General features: G+C 55.4%; 1 protein-coding gene across 1 annotated transcript in view; it reads right to left on the bottom strand.

The window, feature by feature from the left end:
• Window positions 1–1091, bottom strand: part of CARD11 (caspase recruitment domain family member 11) — a 144092-nt gene extending 143001 nt beyond the window's left edge. The window contains exon 1 of the mRNA XM_032591678.1: window positions 949–1091. The gene's annotated coding sequence lies outside the window, so the exon portion shown is untranslated. The remainder of the gene's footprint in view (window positions 1–948) is intronic.
• Window positions 1092–16547: the final 15456 nt, after the last annotated feature.

Below are 16547 nucleotides of genomic sequence, written 5' to 3'. Positions count from 1 at the left end.
CCGCAGAAGCAACAAAGCACAGATGAACTCCCGATGTGAGCCACACCGTTCCCCGTACCGCTCGGGTGATCGCCGACTTTAACCGCTCCCGGAAAGGTGCGCTGATGTTTGGTGACGGATATGGAATTCAATAAAAGGCAAGTTAATTAAAACAGAACAAGCTGTTGCCTGGGGCAGCAAAATGTAACTGCTTATTATGTGAGGTGAATGTTGAGATACGGGGGAGTATAATTTTCTCTCTCTCCCCCTGTGTTTCTGGGAGTCTGTTGGCAAAGTCAGAGCGGGAGTCTGCCAGACGGGGATGGCTGGTTCCAGCCTGAGATGTGTGTTATGCACATGCGTGTGGCTGGCCCTGGAACGGGGTTGCATGTGAAGGAAACCCACAGACTGTGGGCTCCCGGGCGGGCCCGAAGCCCGTCTCCAGCTTGCTTGTAACCCAGTGCCAATGCAGCGCCCTGCGCCCGCTAAGGACACCTGTTTCTAATTGCTGCACAGTGTGTCTGAAACGGGTGTCCTGCCGTGGCCGGAACTGTTTCCCCCGTCTCCAATCCATGTGTGAAGTCCTAACTCCCCCCAGGACCTCAGCCTGGGCCTGTATGTGCAGAGCAGTCTGTAAAGTAACCAAGTGAAAATGAGCCACACGGGTGGGCCCTAAGGAAAAAGGATTAGGACGCACACAGAGGAAAGACAAAGTAAGGATACGGGGACAAGATGGCCATTTACAATCCAAGGAGAGAGACCTCGAAGAAACCACCCCTGCTGACACTTCGATCTCGGATTTCCAGCCTGGAGAACTCTGAGAAAAATACAGGTCTGATGTCTAAGCCACCAAGTCTGGGGGGGGCGTCTTGCTACGGTAGCTCAGCAAACTCATCTGCACCTGCCCATTTGTTACCGTTCAGGGGTCTTCAGGTGGGTGGGTGCTCTGCCGGTCGTAGTGGAGCTCACCTGTGGCAGGGACTGGACGTCAGGGGGTCCTCAGCTGGGGACGACAGCAATGTCGCTGTGCTCCACGTGGTTTCTCATGGCTCTCGGGAGCCTGGGCTTGTTGTCAGGGTGACGGAGGGCTGGGGAACGGGGGAGAGGAGGGGGGGAGAGAGAAGTGGGGGAGGGAGGAAGGACGGAGAGAGAGGGGAGGGGGAGAGAGGAGGAGAGGGGGAAAGGAGGGAGGAGGGGGGAAAGGAGGGGGGAGAGGGAAGGGGGAGGGAGAGAGAGGGGGGAGAGAGAAGGGGAGGTGCAGTTGGCAGAGGGAGATGGAGAGAGACCAGGTTTCCCCAGGACCCAGGCTCCCGCCCTGCGCACTCACCGGGGTCATTTTGCTGCATCCTATTGGCCGGAGGCAATCACGTGGGCACTCTCAGCTCCTCTTTTTGCTGCATCGCCTATTGGCCAGAGGCAATCACATGGGCACTCTCGCTCCGGGGGTTGGGAGACAGACAAGCCTCTCCATTGGGGACGTTGCAGGTCAAGGGCACGCATTTCGGGAGGGGTGGGAAACGGGGTCTCTTCTGCAACCACCCCGGGGATTCCTAAATGTTTTATTTTGAGTGTAAAAATCCGAACTTCAAATCTGAGGAAATTGGCAGGTGGTCAAGAGGGACAGAGGGGCTCTGGGGTGGCTGAGTCATGCGAGTATGTGACTCTTCATTCTTCTGCCCGGGTCACGATCTCGCAGTCGTGGGCTCTCTCTCCCCTCTCCCTCTCCCTCTGCCCTTGCCCCTCAAAAATATGACAAATAAAAAAAAAATAAAAAGAGGAACAGAAACATTTACAAATTTGCAGTGACACGGTGTTTAAGGCTTGTGCTGCACCTTCTACACGCGGTAAACGACAAAGCCGGTGGCAATCCCTGATCGGAGTCCAACAGAAAAACTCCGATCTCTGCCAGAGTCAGGAGTGCAGGCCGGGTGCTCAGAAAGCCCTTGTCTCGGTCCCCAGCCTAGAGGGGGTGTCCCTGCCACTGTTTCTCAGACTCTTCTGGTGTCCCCCCCCCCCCCCCCCCGAGCGCTTCCCACGCCGGTCACCACGTGTGGCTCCGGGGACCTCCTCGTTTGCTAGATGGCACATCACGTGAGGGCAGGGTTGTTGACTTCTCAACTCCCCAAGGGCCCCCCCCCCCCCCCCCAGGGGCTTCTCCTGGGAGGAAGCAGAGAATAACGGGTTGAGAAAGTCCTTCCTTGTCCGCCTCATTCCTTTCCGGCAGCCCCGGAAATAAACGGAGATTTATTTACAAGGGAATAAAAAGGTTTGCATTTCTAATGGGCTGGGAACCATTAAGTTGATGCGATCCTCGGCCTGCCTGCCAGGGTTGGGAGAGAGACAGACGGCAAAAGTGCCAGCAGGTTTTGCAACTAAAACAAACCCCCCTCCCCTCCCAGGCCTGTCGTGGCCCCAAGGGCCGGGCTCTGGGAGGGGGGGGGGGGTCCTAAAGCTAACAACGGTTTGGTTTGTAGCTTTGTTTGAACCCTGCTTTGTCCGGCAAGATGTTTCTCAACAGCCCAGAAATATGTGAGTACATTCCTTGAACACGTATAATTTAGTTCCAATTGCTCCTTGCTGGTGCAAGCCGCAAATGAAAATAAACAAGATTCATACTTATTTTCAAGAACGTAGCGATAGGAGCAAAATTAACGCTGGTAAATAACACCCTTCTGAAAAAGGCTGCTGTTGGTAGAGGCTGCTCGGTACCCTGAAAACTAATTCTGAGGCGGAAAAGACCCAGTAATCAAGACGGGAACAGCAGATTTCAGGGCGGCGATGCGGCGGGACACGGGGGCCGGCCCAGGGGGCGCGACGCAATTTATTTCTCTCGGGCGTCTTCCCAGGCAAGTTTGCTCTACAGCTAATTACCGACTTTCTATGCAAACACGAACAGAGCGCGTGGGGTACCACTCATCAAGCCGAGGGAATCAGAAGACACCGTAGGACAACAGGCCGTGGAGAGCTGCACCCGGGCCAAGGAGAGGTTGATGGCAACCGCCGCGAACTAGGGGGTGAAAGGCCCCCAGGCAGGAGGGCCTCGTGGCCGGAGGGGTCTGGGTATTACTGGGAGGCTGGCCACAGGCAGGCCAAGGTGTCCTGCAGGGGACCAGGAATCAGGCCTCTGGTCTGATGGGCATAGCGGACTGATTGCAGGAGAGGAAGGGTTGCCAGGCCTGTTTGGGCGCGTGTGGGGTGCTTGGGCGATTCAGGCGCTGGGGGGGAGGGGTTTCGCTCAAAATTCCGAGGTAGACAAGGAGACGGTCCGGGGGAACTCGCGTGTGTCAAGAGGTCGATGGGTGTGGTGTCTTGCGGTGGGCAGGCCAGCAGTGGGGACCTTACAGGGAACGATGACCACGGCAGGCCCAAGGGATGGAGCGGAGGCCACCTGGAGGTGACAGACAGTCGGGGTTGGGGATGGGCTCTGGAGGAGGGGCCGGAAAGTCAAACCCACAGTCTGTCTCTTCACGCTTCAGAGATCCGAGTAGGAGGAAGGCTGAGATGCTGACTTTCGGCTGACGGTATTGGGAGGACACATCAAGGGGTGACATGGGTGGGTTCCTGATGTCACCAAGTGCCGGGTGAGGACAGCAAATGGAGCTTCACTATTCATGAAGGACCTTGCGACCCCGGGGGAGGCCGGCAAATGGGGGCCGAGACGGGGGAGTTGGAAAGACCATTACAGACCCACCTGGGGAAGCCAGGTTCCTGCTCCTAAATCCAGGGTTCTCCAGATGAAAGCAGGTTTGAGTGTAAGCCTGACACATGCACCTAGAATGAACTCACTGAAAACAGAAGTAGGAGGTAAGGTGTAAAACCCCAATGTGTCCAGAGCATTCTGGAAATAATAGAGGAAGTTAGTCAGATCAGCTGTTGGCATCTAATCAAAATTTTTTAAAAAAGGAGGGGCATCTGGGTGGCTCAGTCGGTTGAGTGTCGGACTTCGGCTCAGGTCACGATCTCACGGTTCATGAGTTTGAGCCTTGAGTCAGGCTCTGTGCTGACAGCTTGGAGCCTGGAGCCTGCTTAGGATTCTGTGTCTCCCTCTCTCTGCCCCTCCCCACTCTCTCTCTCAAAAATAAATAAACATTAAAAAAAATTGAAAAGAAAAAGAAACCAAAACAGAAACCCAATGAACCTACTGATATTTTCCTTAAGCACCTTCTGTTTTGTGTTTTGTTTTGGTTTGGTTTGGTTTGGTTTGGTTTTGGCTTTGTTTAGACTCTGTGGTCAGGCCCCAGCAGTTCCGACTATGGTAATTGGAACCAGTTTTCATCGTGGAAAATGTGAAAAGCCTCAGAGAATCACCGACGCAAGCCTAGGGGGCGCCGTTCTCTGACCCGCAGATCGGCAGGGGGACGGTGCAGGGTCCCCCCCCCCCCGGACACGTCGAAGGCTCTCTCTGCTTTGAAATGGCTGAGAGCCCGGCTGAGCCAAAACCCTTGGAGAGTCAAGGCCGGACTAAATAATATCCTCGGGGTAATGCTTTTCACCTTCATAAGGAGAAGAATTACGATGCTCCTTCCCTCATGTCCTCAGCTGATGGCCAGAGAAGAGAGATAATATTTACTATTTTGTCCTTACAAAACACAGACAGCGGTGCCGACCGTATATTTGAAGAGGGGAGACTTGATATCTGGAGATGGGGTGTCGTCGGGCCAGGAAGAGCGGGAGATTTCGTTTTATTTATTTATTTAGCTCTGACCCTGGAACCTTCTCCCGAAGAACGCGGGGTCACAGCCACCAAAGGCCCCGGCAGGAAGCCAGCCGCGGGTCAGTGGGCAGAGAGTCGCTCTGGATGCGTTAACAAGGCGCCAGTCGGGAGAGCTGGGCCCTGGGGACAACCGTCAGCCTCGGTGGCCTCTCTGCTGAGTTGAGCCCAAAACAACAGCTCTGCCTGGAGGCCTACAAAGCGACCATCCGGGAAGACTCAGAAGCGGTCTCTCTCTCATATTCTGCTGAGCCCAAGAGTGTCATTTTTTCGTTTGGTGTCTCCAAAGCTCGCGTCCCCTCTTCCTCATTAGCCGTGGCTGTCCCCCCGCCCCCCAACTCTCCCCGAGGAGAGGAGGCGTCCGCACGGCGGTGGGGCTCTGTCTCCTGGGGGAGGCGGGGGTGGGGGTGACATCTAACCGGGCAGCAGGAGACGCAGGTTCCATCTGGTGGCCTGAGCGCCCGAGCCGGCTGCTTTTCCTTCTCTGGAAACACGACCTGACCCACTTCCTGCTGACGTGATGGCGTACAAGTCCTCGAAGGCCCAGAGGACAGGCAGGCCACGTCTGCTCTCCCCACTCCGCGTCACCCCCGAGGGAGTAAAGACGCTTCTCTTTTCATCTGGAGGAAGAGCTGCTGGGACCCACACCTTCCGTCCTCCGAGGAACCGTCCCGGCTGGTGCCGCCGTCCTCCGGCCCCGGCAGAGTCGTGCCGACTCAGGTGTGGCTTCCAACCGCGGAGCTTTGCCAGGAGCTCGGGACACCCGCATCCCACCTCCTGGCATTGATGGATGATCCTATCGGTTGGGGGAAAATGCTCTGGTCACGCACTGCTGAGGTGTGGGGAAAGAATTTACTGCATAACATTTACTTTCCAGCGCGGGGCTGGGAACAGAAGGCCACGGGGGCGAGGGGCGTTTCTTCCCCTGGTCAGGTGGCTCCTGGCTTCACCTGCCATCTAGGGCCTGGGCGCCAAGAGAACACGCAGGGGGTCCGGAGGCATTTCTCCGTTTCTGCAGCTATGGGCGGGGGCAGGACCAGCAACGAGGCGGTCAGTCCGGGGCGGCTTCGGCGTCACCCGGGCCCTGGAGCGGCACCAACTCCCTCGGAGGCCGAGGTCCCCGTCCCGGTGCGAAGAACGAAACCCGAAGGGGGTGCCGTGGGAGGCGTCAGTACAATTGCACCGACAGCAGCCTCTGGCAGAGGCAGCGAGCCTCGGGGCCTGATCCTAGGGTCTCGGCGTCGTGCCTCCCGGGCCTCTGGCCCTCTGGCTCTGCACAGAGGGGTGCTACTGCGCCCCAGTCCGAGGCCTGGGGAGGTGCCGAGCCAGCTGACGGCAATCGGTAAGCCCGAAAGAGCCACCTGCCTCTGCCGCTCTGAGACCCCTCCCCAGCCTTCTGATCTCCACCTGCTCCGGCGGTTTCTGTCCAGGCAGGCCAGTCCCCGGGGGAGACTCGGGAGCCCGCAGGCTAGCACAAGGTGAGCCGCTGGGAGCTCAGCGCTGGCGCCCGGGAGCCCTCGCAGGGCCAGCAGTGCTGGGGAACGCTTGGGATCCGGAGGAAGCAGGACTGATGTGAGGTGACGAAATGGGAAGAATTCCAAGGTAGGGAGGAGAAACGGAGGCTCAGGGCCAGCTGCCGTGGCCGTCGTGAGAGGGCTCCAGGTGGGTCGCTCAGGCCAACATTCTGGGGCCTGTGTGTCACCCCCCAGTGCCAGCCCTCCCCCCTTCTAGCTCCTGATATACGAACCTAGGTACGAGCATGTGCAGGAGGCGTTCCGGGACGCTGGCAGGCACACGGCAGGGGTCCGGCTTCCTCGCCTGTGTCACAATGGCCACCAGAGGAAGCCGGTCAGGCCCAACCCGGGAAAGCCCTTTCCTTTTCAGTCCACCAGGGGGCCATTTACTAAATCCCCACGACCGGTGAATTGTGCCCTCGCTGGGAAAAATGGCTCCCTTGCATCTTTCGGGGCCCACTGCTGTTTATCAACATGTGGGAGGGCCAATCGTCAGAGCTCTCAGGGACGGGACACAGCCGGTTTTAGATGGCCGGTGGGAAGGCATCACAGTCGCCTGGGAGTTAGTGATTGATGAGTGGGCACGTATAGTCATCAGTTCATTAATGTTATTATGATATGAACGCTATCACATATCAACAATATGTATTATCGATGTTACAAATAACTTGCTTTATTCTCTCAGTCTGTGTTTATTGAGTACCTACTACGTGCCAGGCCTGTGTGGGGCTCTGGGAAAACAGTGGCGAAGGACAACCTGGCTTGGCCCCACATCATGGCACTTACAGTCCACTGGGAAGCTAGACAACAGTCAAATGGTGATCAGCGATGAAGGTGGGATTGCAAATTGTGTTCGAGGGAAGTCACAAACCTTCTCACAGCCTGGAGTAGGAGGATTTGACTTGGTCAGGGAACGGGGGTGGCTTTTTGAGGAACCGACCCCTGAAAGATGAGATGGGGTCAGTTAGGCGGTTGTAAAGGGGGAAGAGTGATTGGGGCAGAGGGGGACAGCATTTGCAAAGGCCCTGTGGCAGGAGGACATAGAACAAGCACGTGGTCAGAGGACAGAGATGGGGACAGTGCCAGATGAGGCTGCGCAGGCGGGGAAGGCCCAAGCTGGGGATCTGTGTGTACCCCAAGAGCACTGGGAACCACGAAAGGACGCAAAGGGATAATGTGGTCAGATTTGCCTTTTAGAACGACCACTCTGGCTACGCGTGATGGGCTGTGCAATGTGCTGTCCAGTTCGTCCTGCAGAAATAAAGGCCTGCTCCCCACAGGCCCGGAGGCTGCTGGCAGAATGCCCTCAGCATGTGCCCCCTTCCTGGATGGGTGTCTGCCCAGAGGGCACCGGCCCCAGTCACGCCCCATCCCAGGAGGGCCAGCGGCTGGTGCCTGGTCAACCACAGGACGGCTCAGAGGGTCGTCCCAACTCCGGGGTCCCCGGCGGGGCCATCCGAGGCCTTCCTCAAGGCTGGAGGTGAGCTGGATAACACGCCCTCCCTAACCCGGCCACCCCTCCCTTGCCCAGGTGACATGTCTAACACCACACCCAGCCCGAGGCCCTGCAGGGCTCATCTCCCTCTCCGAGCCTGCTTCCTGGGACGCCCGGTGACAGCCTGGGTGAGCTGTGTGTACTTCATCATCACTCAGCTCCGATGACGCACTCAGATGCTCAGCAAAAAGCCTGAACTTAAAATATTGGTAAGTATGTATATAAAGTAATACTTTCTTCAAAAAACTCTGTTGCTGTGAAAGGCAAAAGGGCAGGGCTCGCCACCTGCGCCAGGCTGAGAAGTGAGTCCCGACGTGGCCGCGAGCCTCACTTCCTGCACTGCTGGTGGGTTTGCTCGCCCCGGGGCGTCAGGCCGCCTGCAGGAAGCCGCCTGGGGAGCGCTGCCCGCTGCCCGCAGCCCACGCCTAGCTGCTCCCCGACTCCTGTGTCAACCCAGAGCCCAGCGGGAGCCACCCTGCTGCTCAGAATCGGCCAGAAGAGGGCCCGAGGGGGCGGGCGGGACATGAAACCTGGTGATCTCCCATTCCGGTGACCTCCACGTGGTGTGTAAGAGAGGCAACAGTGTTGCAAATGAAAAGCGGCAGAATGGATGCTTTTCCAAGCTGGGTGCCTGTGTAGACTTTTCAGTCCCAACCGCCCAGGACAGATCCTTGTGTGTGTGTGTGACCATTATTTAACAACATTTTTTTTTAATGTTTATTTTTGAGAGAGAGAGACACACACAGTGCCAGCGGGGAGGCACAAAGAGAGGGAGGCACAGAATCCGAAGCAGGCTCCAGTGCAGAGCCCGACGCGGGGCTCAAACCCACAAACCGTGAGATCATGACCTGAGCCGAGGTCGGTCGGTTAACCGACGGAGCCACCCAGGCGCCCCATGCGCGTAACTGTTATTAAAGGTACAGTATCTCCCTGTTGGAAGAATTCGGAATGCCACTAGAGCATTCTGAAGATAAAGGCCAAAAACACAAACAAACAAACAAACAAACAAAACCCACAAAGCAAAAGAGAAAAAAAAAACCCACCCCCAAAATAATCCAGTCCACAACCAACTCTTTGGAACAGAATAAGGTTAAAAAAAGATGAAAATAATCACAAAGGTATGATTTAATCTTTACAGTGTTAATAGATATGAATAGGAGGACTTTATATCGGGAAATGTTATTAGACAGCATAATGATCATTTTACGAAGATCAATTCATTTAGCACTTAGGCATTTTTTCCCTCTCTCCCTGGCTTTTGCTGACGACTGAAGTGTTACCGTCCCGATGAATGTTTCCTGCTTCGACAATGAGCGCCTGCCGAGTGGGTAGGGCACCGCGGGCACAGCACGAGGGGGTGGCCGGGGTGCTCTGGAGACCCAGGCGTACTTAGCTCCAGGGCCCGCCCCACATGGACCGAGACATCCCTTACTGCCCGGGACGGCAAGTACGAGTCGCCGGTCTTCGCAGATCACGTCAGGACCGCTCCCAGCACCCCCCGCTCAGTAAAGGCTCACAAATCCTGCCCCAAATGAATCGCGTACATATGCGTCCTTTCGGTGGCCAGAGATGCGCGTCGATGAAGTCTCCAGGATCCCGTTCGGAAAGCCTCAAGCACCGTCCGGCTGAGTGCCCCGTCCCAATTTCCGTGAGAGGGTAATGGCAGAGCTGGTTGGGGTGCCTGGAGCCCTCTGTCCACGTGACGCCGAATTGCAGGCCACACCCAATCAGCTCCGGGGGGGGGGGGCACGCTGCTGAGGAGGGCACCGGATCCCGGCCACCTCCACGGGCCGCCCCAGAAAGCTATCAGTCCTCCACTCAATCAACAGACATCTCTGGTTTTAAAACAGAATCAGGGGGCGCCTGGGTGGCTCAGTCGGTTAAGCATCGACTTTGGCTCAGGTCACGATCTCGAGGTTCGTGGGTTTGAGCCCCGCGTCGGGCTCTGTGCTGACAGCTCAGAGCCTGGAGCCTGCTTTGGATTCTGTGTCTCTCTCTCTGCCCCTCTCCAACTTGTACTCTGTCTCTCTTTCTCTCTCTCAAAAATAAATAAACAGTAAAAAAAAAAACAACAAAAAAAACAGAATCAATTCATTGTCCAATCACAAAACTGACAAGCGTACATGGAAAGTCTATGAGAGTAGGGACCGTGCCTGTTTTCAGGCGTCCTCTCGAGTTCGACAAGTATTTGTTGAGTGAACGAGTATGTTGTAAATTGCATGATCAAGTCCTACCGCAAAGACAGCACATTCCACGATTAAGCCACCTCCGAGAACTCTCTTCTGGGACTATTTAGTGTGCATGAAAATCTCTCGTGGCAACTCGTGAAAAATAAGATCTCGCTTCCGGATTCCCAGCCCTCGCTGGAGAGCTACAGGACCAGAACCCGCCTGGTGACAGCGTCCCGGCTGGTGGTGCCGTAGGAGCCCTCGGTCTCAGAGCCAGAGAGCTCTGGGTTCAAAACCAGGCTTGGCATTTCTCAGGGACTGGGGTTGGGCGGGAAGACACTGCACGGGCTGGTGGCCAGGTGGGCCTCTCGGAAGAGACGGGTAAGCCGAGGCCTGAAGGAGGAGAAGGAGCCACAACCAAGGGAACAGTGGGGCTATCTGAGTTTGGATCCCCCTAGAAGCAGAGCACGGGACAGATATTCAAGCACAAGTTAATTTGGGAGGTGGTCCCGGGCAGTGAGACAGGAAAAGCGAGCCGATAAGACGAGGGTTGCATGCGGACCTTCCCTCCATCCAGAGTCGGGGACTTGGGCAGTTCATCCGCGACCCCCCACTCATCCTCGTTAAGGGGATGGTGGGGGCTGGTCTTAGTTCCTGGCGCTCAGGCCTTCTGTGCTGGCAATGAACGGCAGCCAGAGCAGATCCTTGGGGTAAATCGATCCTGGCAGTCAGAGTTTGGAAGCCTGTGTACGGATGGGGGGCCGCAAGGGGATCTAAGCAGGGAAGTGAGAGCATCAGCCACGATGGGCAAGCTTGCTCCCTGCGAGGGGACCCGGCAAAGCAGAGGCCCTGAAGGAAAGAGCTCCACGTGTTCAAGGTTAGTGTGGCCGGAACCCTGTGAGCCTGGGGAGGCCGGGAGGAGGTAGGGCAGGGATCACAATTTTCAGGTGGCTCTAAAGAAAACGCGACAAAACCCCAAACAAACAAACAAAACAGCCCAAAGCCCCGATCTGTAGTGTTTGCCAACTCGCACGGCGCAAATGTTCGCATCATGGCTGATTTTGCGCGACCAGGGTGAACCCTGACTGCAGCGATGGGAGGACGTGTGTGTGTTTGGCTCTCGCGTGCCGGATGAAGCCGGATCGAGCACCCATAGCGGGGAGGAAAGGGATGAGGTTGGAGAGGATGATGGAAGACCGTCAGAAGGGTTTTAGGCAGAGCACAGAAAGGATGATCTAATTTATGTGTGTCAATGAGCCGTGAGGCTAGGAAAAATGGCCCGAACTGCAGCGTTACGACCTGGGCGCTTAGAACCTTGCCGTGGGCGCCCCCCACACACGCCCCGACTCTGAGAAGTACACCCGCGGAGAGAATTTACAGAAAATCCATCGTCAGACCCTCTCACGCTGGGCTGAGACCCATGCTTGCATTTAGATGATGTTAAAGGTCTTCCGTAAATTAACAAAACACGAGGGGCCGCAGAGAAGCGGGCGACGCGGCGCCTTTCCCAAAGGGTCCCGCTCGTCCGAGTCGGCGAAAGCCTGAACACGAGCTTTGCTGCCTCTTGTCAGCTTAAGTTAGACCTTTAATACTCCTTAAATATATTTTCTGTTAGTAATAGAATCATGGCAGAGAAATGAAGCTATCTGTCACGTAAACGCCCGCCTAGAAGGAGCAGGACTGTAATAATGGGGAGCGAGGAGGGTGCCGGGCCACCAGAATACCTGTACAAATGAAAATTGATTTTCTTGAGAATTCTTCGCCTGGTGAAATAAATTAAATCTGCATTTACTTCTATTTGTTTAAAAACCTCTTTGTTAAAATAAGCACAGCCGTATAGAGACATAATCTAATAAATTAAGAGAGGATAAATTTTACCTAATAACATTCTGCACAGAGACTATGCACAGAGGGAGCCCACAGGAGGAAGGCTCACAGAAGCCACTTAAACGTCTGGACTAATTCTATTTGTAACGGGAAACTGACAAACAGATATGCTCAGGCCTTTGCAAGCTTGTTTTATTTTTTTCCAAATCACGTTTATTATTAGTTTAATTGGGGAAAAATAATCTACCGAGCTTCCACTGAGCCTGAAGAAATACAAATTTAACTAGGTCTTAACGTTTAATGCGGCTTGCATGGTGCACCACAAGGAACACCGTTTAATGAGGGGAAACTGCGTTGCCAGCCTCGCATGAAAACTCAGGACACGAAGCCCCGTCTTCCGCCCCGAGCACATCATCCTGCCTCTCGGATTTTCTCTGTCCCTCCCGATACGAGGGGAACCCAAATAGTCGTGGGTGTTCACGGAACGTCAGCACGCGCCTAGCAGTTGCTCCTGAGCCCCTCTGCCCCCCACCCCCGACCCGGGGTGGTGCTGGGGTGGGCGGGCAGGGGGTATGGCCCTTGGGCCACATTTATTGACGCACCAGTGTCCCACAGCAGGGGTTTCGACGGAAAAACGAAGTTTTCCCTGTAGCCGCCTTAAGCCATTTGGGAGCAGAGAACAACACAGGAAGGGCAGCAGACTCTGTTCAAAAAATTATTTTTATGAATGTAGGTGTTTATCACTATGAACTTCCCTCTTAGAACTGCTTTTACTGCATCCCATACATTTTTTTTTTAATGTTCATTTCTTTTTTGAGAGAGAGAGAGACTGAGTGTGAGTGGGGAAGGGGCAGAGAGAGAGGGAGACACAGAATCCGAAGCAGGCTCCAGGCTCCGAGCTGTCAGGACAGAGCCCGACGCGGGGCCCGAACTCACGAACCCATGAGATCACGATCTGAGCCGAAGTCAGACGCTCAACCGACTGAGCCACCCGGGGGCCCCACAGCCCATCCATTTTGATACGTTGTATTTCCATTTTCATTTGTGGCAAGATGTTTTTACGTTTCTCTTTTGGCTTGTCTTTGACTCATTGGCTGTTCAGGAGCGTGCCCTTTGATTTCCACATATTGGTGACGTTTCCGGTTTTCTTCTTGTAATTGATTGCTAGTTTCGTACCATGGTGGTTGGAAAAGGTGCTTGATGTGATGTCAGTGGTCTTTTTTGGTGCATTAAGACTTGTTTTATGGCCTGACATGTGATCTCTCCAGGGGGATGCACCACGGGCCCTGGAGAAGGATGTTTTTCTGTTGGGTGGGATGGAATGTTCTATCCATGTCTGTTAGGTTTATCCGGGCACACATGTCATTGAAGTCTGATGTTTCCTTATTGATTTTCCTCTGTCTGGATGAACTATTCGTCGTTGAACGTGGAATACTGATGTTCCCTAACTGTATTGTCGACTATGTGTTCCTTCAGGTTCATTAGTATTTATTTTATATATTTAGGGGCTCCAACATTCGGTGCATATGTGTTCCAAGTTCTGACTAAGTGCACCTAAGAGGGGATGTGACATTTGGGTACCCCTGTAATGCCAGGCACTGGGCATATACTTCATTGAATCCTAAAACAACGCTACTCCCATTTCCAAAGAGGAAATTGAGGCTTAAAATGGAAAATCGTGGCTGCCCAGCATGGCTGCAAAGACCAAGTTCCCATATGATGTCCTCGTCTTGTTGTTGGAAGAGTCAGCTGGAGAAAGCCATGCCTCTCTTTTTCCTCTCTTAGGGCTTTGTGTTTGTAGTTTTTTTTTAATTTTTTTTTTCAATGTTTATTTATTTTTGGGACAGAGAGAGACAGAGCATGAACGGGGGAGGGGCAGAGAGAGAGGGAGACACAGAATCGGAAACAGGCTCCAGGCTCTGAGCCATCAGCCCAGAGCCCGACGCGGGGCTCGAACTCACAGACTGCGAGATCGTGACCTGGCTGAAGTCGGACGCTTAACCGACTGCGCCACCCAGGCGCCCCTGTAGTAGACGATCAAACAGAGAGGTTCAGTTCTGTTGCCACCAACCATGCATGCTCACTTCCCAATCCCGATTTTTAAAAAATTTTATTTTTTTAAATTTACATCCAAATTAGCATATAGACCAACAATGATTTCAGGAGTAGATTCCTTCGTGCCCCTTCCCCATTTGCCCATCCCCCCTCCCACAACCCCTCCAGCAACCCTCTGTTTGTTCTCCATATTTATGAGTCTCTTCTGTTTTGTCCCCCTCCCTGTTTTTATATTATTTTTGTTTCCCTTCCCTTATCTGTTTCGTCTCTTAAAGTCCTCATATGAGTGAAGTCATAGGATATCTGTCTTTCTCTGACTGATTTCACTTAGCAGAATACCCTCCAGTTCCATCCACGTAGTCGCAGATGGCAAGATTTCATTCTTTTTGATGGCCGAGTAATACTCCATTGTATATATAGACCACATCTTCTTTATCTGTTCATCCATCGATGGACATTTGGGCTTTTTCCATAGTTTGGCTATTGTCGATAGTGCTGCCATAAACATCGGGGTGCATGTGTCCCTTCGAAACAGCACGCCTGTATCCCTTGGATAAATGCCTAGTAGTGCCATTGCTGGGTCGTAGGGTAGTTCTATTTTTAGTTTTTTTGAGGAACCTCCATGCTGTTCTCCAGAGTGGCTGCACCAGCTTGCCTTCCCACCCAATCCCGATTTTTACCTTCCGCCTTTCTGGATACCTCCTGAGCTGTGACCAGACACGGGAAGTCTATGCGTTCTTGCCGTGACATCAAGCCACGGTCAGAGTTTCGGCCAGAAACCGATCGCTGTCTCGTGGTATCCGAGGGACTGGCTGCTCTGGACTTCTCGGAAGCGAAAGCTGACGAGGAGCCACGTGTGGCTGGTGGCCTCCTGCAGAAGCGGCCGCGTGGCTTAGACGCGTCGGGAGCCTTGCACCCCCTGGCCTCCTCCCTGCATGTCTCCTCTGGTCTCCTGTGCCTTCCCGGCTCCCAGGACTGACTGTGTCGATGGGAGTCTCCACCGTCCAGAGCTCAGCCATGCGGCAGTGAGCGAGAGGCCAGAAGCCAGCCACCGAGAGCTCACAGGGCAGAAGGGAGGGACCACAGATCCCAGTGTGTGCGTGACGAGACAAGGCGGGTGCCCCAGGTCTGGGGGAGGTGACTTCACGCCTGAGCCCGGAAAAATTGGAGAGGAGGCGACCGGGGGGCACGCGGGAGGGGAAGGCGAGCAGGTGGGCAGCGGCACAGATTTGAGAGGGTGAGAGGTCTCGTTCTGTTCTGCGCGGAGCTGGGGGCGTGGGAGGGAGGGCATCGGGGGAACCGCGGCCAGTCTCAGGACTGAGTCCTCTCCAGCCAGAGGGCAACGTGTCAAGCACTGGAAGGCCTTGCTTGAGTTTGCATTTGAGACACGGTACAAAGTTCCACAACAGGTGTCATTTATTAAGAAGCAGCCCCGGGCCAGCACCTCGCGGGGCCCAGAGCGCTCAACATGGGGCTCCGAATTCCCTCCTCCCCGTCCCTCACCCCTGCAACCGCCAGTGAATTACGGGTCCTGCCGCAGCCCCCTCCTCGTCTACCTGGCCTCGGGTGGCCCCATCCGCTTCCCCCCCTGCAGCCCGTGAACTTCCTAACGTGCCCATGTGTCCCTTCGCTTCCTGTGGACAACCCCACGCGACCTCCCACTGCTCTGAGGACAAAGCCCAAGCCCCTCCCCTGGCCCGCGGGGTACCGCGTGGTCTGGCTTCTGTCCACCCCGCCACCGGTGCTTTCCTCCCCTGCCGCTGGGCCCTCCCATCCGGCTGTGGACACCTTCGTTCCTCCTCTGCCCTCCGCTGCCCTGCACACGTGCCCCCCCCCCCGCCTCGAACGCTCTGCCCCCAGCTGCCCTCCACACCGCCCCCCTTCACCACCTGACCTCTCTTTCTCCCGCGCTTTTCGGGGGAGACGAAGCTTCCTCCCTCAAGGCTTTCTGGAGCCTCGCGTCCTGGACAGGTGCCTGTGGCCGACACTGCCGTGTTCTATTTTCCACAGCCGACCTCATCAACAGCCCTCCTCCCCCGGTGGCTCTGTGATCTTGCCCCCCGTCTGCCACCCCCATCGAGACCAGGGGGCCTAGCTCCTTCCCGCCCCCCGGATGCGGGCAGGCCTTAGCGACTGTTGGCTCACGGCCAACAGAACGCGGTGGAAAGGAGGCTGCGTGACGCCGGGGCTCTGTCGCCTGGGGCCGTGCAGGTGGCCCACTCTTCGGACGCTCATCTCAGATGCTCCTCTGGGAGCCCAGGTGCCATGCTGTCAGGAAGCCCGAGCCGCACGGAGAGCCCGGCCTGCAAGACGTTCTAGTCCGGGAGCCAGACGTGATGACAGAAGCCTCCAGATGACTCAGACCCTCGGCCATCCGATTCACCCCAGTCACCTTCCCAGTTGAGGGAGCGGAGAGGGGCCATCCCTGCCGTGCCCTGTGCAAAGTTCTGCCCCACCGAATCCCCGAGCGCGCAAAATCACGGTCGTGCCGTGTCCTTAGGTTTGTTAACACAGCGATAAACAAGTGGCTACCAAACACCCGTCCCACATTTCCTCTTCCTTGCTGAAAGAATTCTGGTCTTGTTCGGAGTGGCTGTGTGCCCACCTAAGCACTGGCTCTTCTCGCCTGCCTTGCAGCGGGGGTGGCCGTGTGACACAGTCGAGGGTTCTGAGAAAGCGTTTCCCTTCCTGTTAAGAGGAAGCAGCACGACTTGTGCTCCCATGCCTTCCCTTTTCTGCCTGGAAGGAGAGCGTGATGGCTGGAGCTACAGCAGTCCTCTTGTGATCCTGAGGGAAAG

The sequence above is a fragment of the Lynx canadensis genome, chromosome E3 (assembly GCF_007474595.2).
Source record: "Lynx canadensis isolate LIC74 chromosome E3, mLynCan4.pri.v2, whole genome shotgun sequence".
NCBI classification, from domain to species: Eukaryota; Metazoa; Chordata; class Mammalia; order Carnivora; family Felidae; genus Lynx; species Lynx canadensis.
The sequence above is the reverse complement of the archived record's forward strand: the minus strand, read 5'-3'. Positions and strand labels throughout refer to the sequence as shown.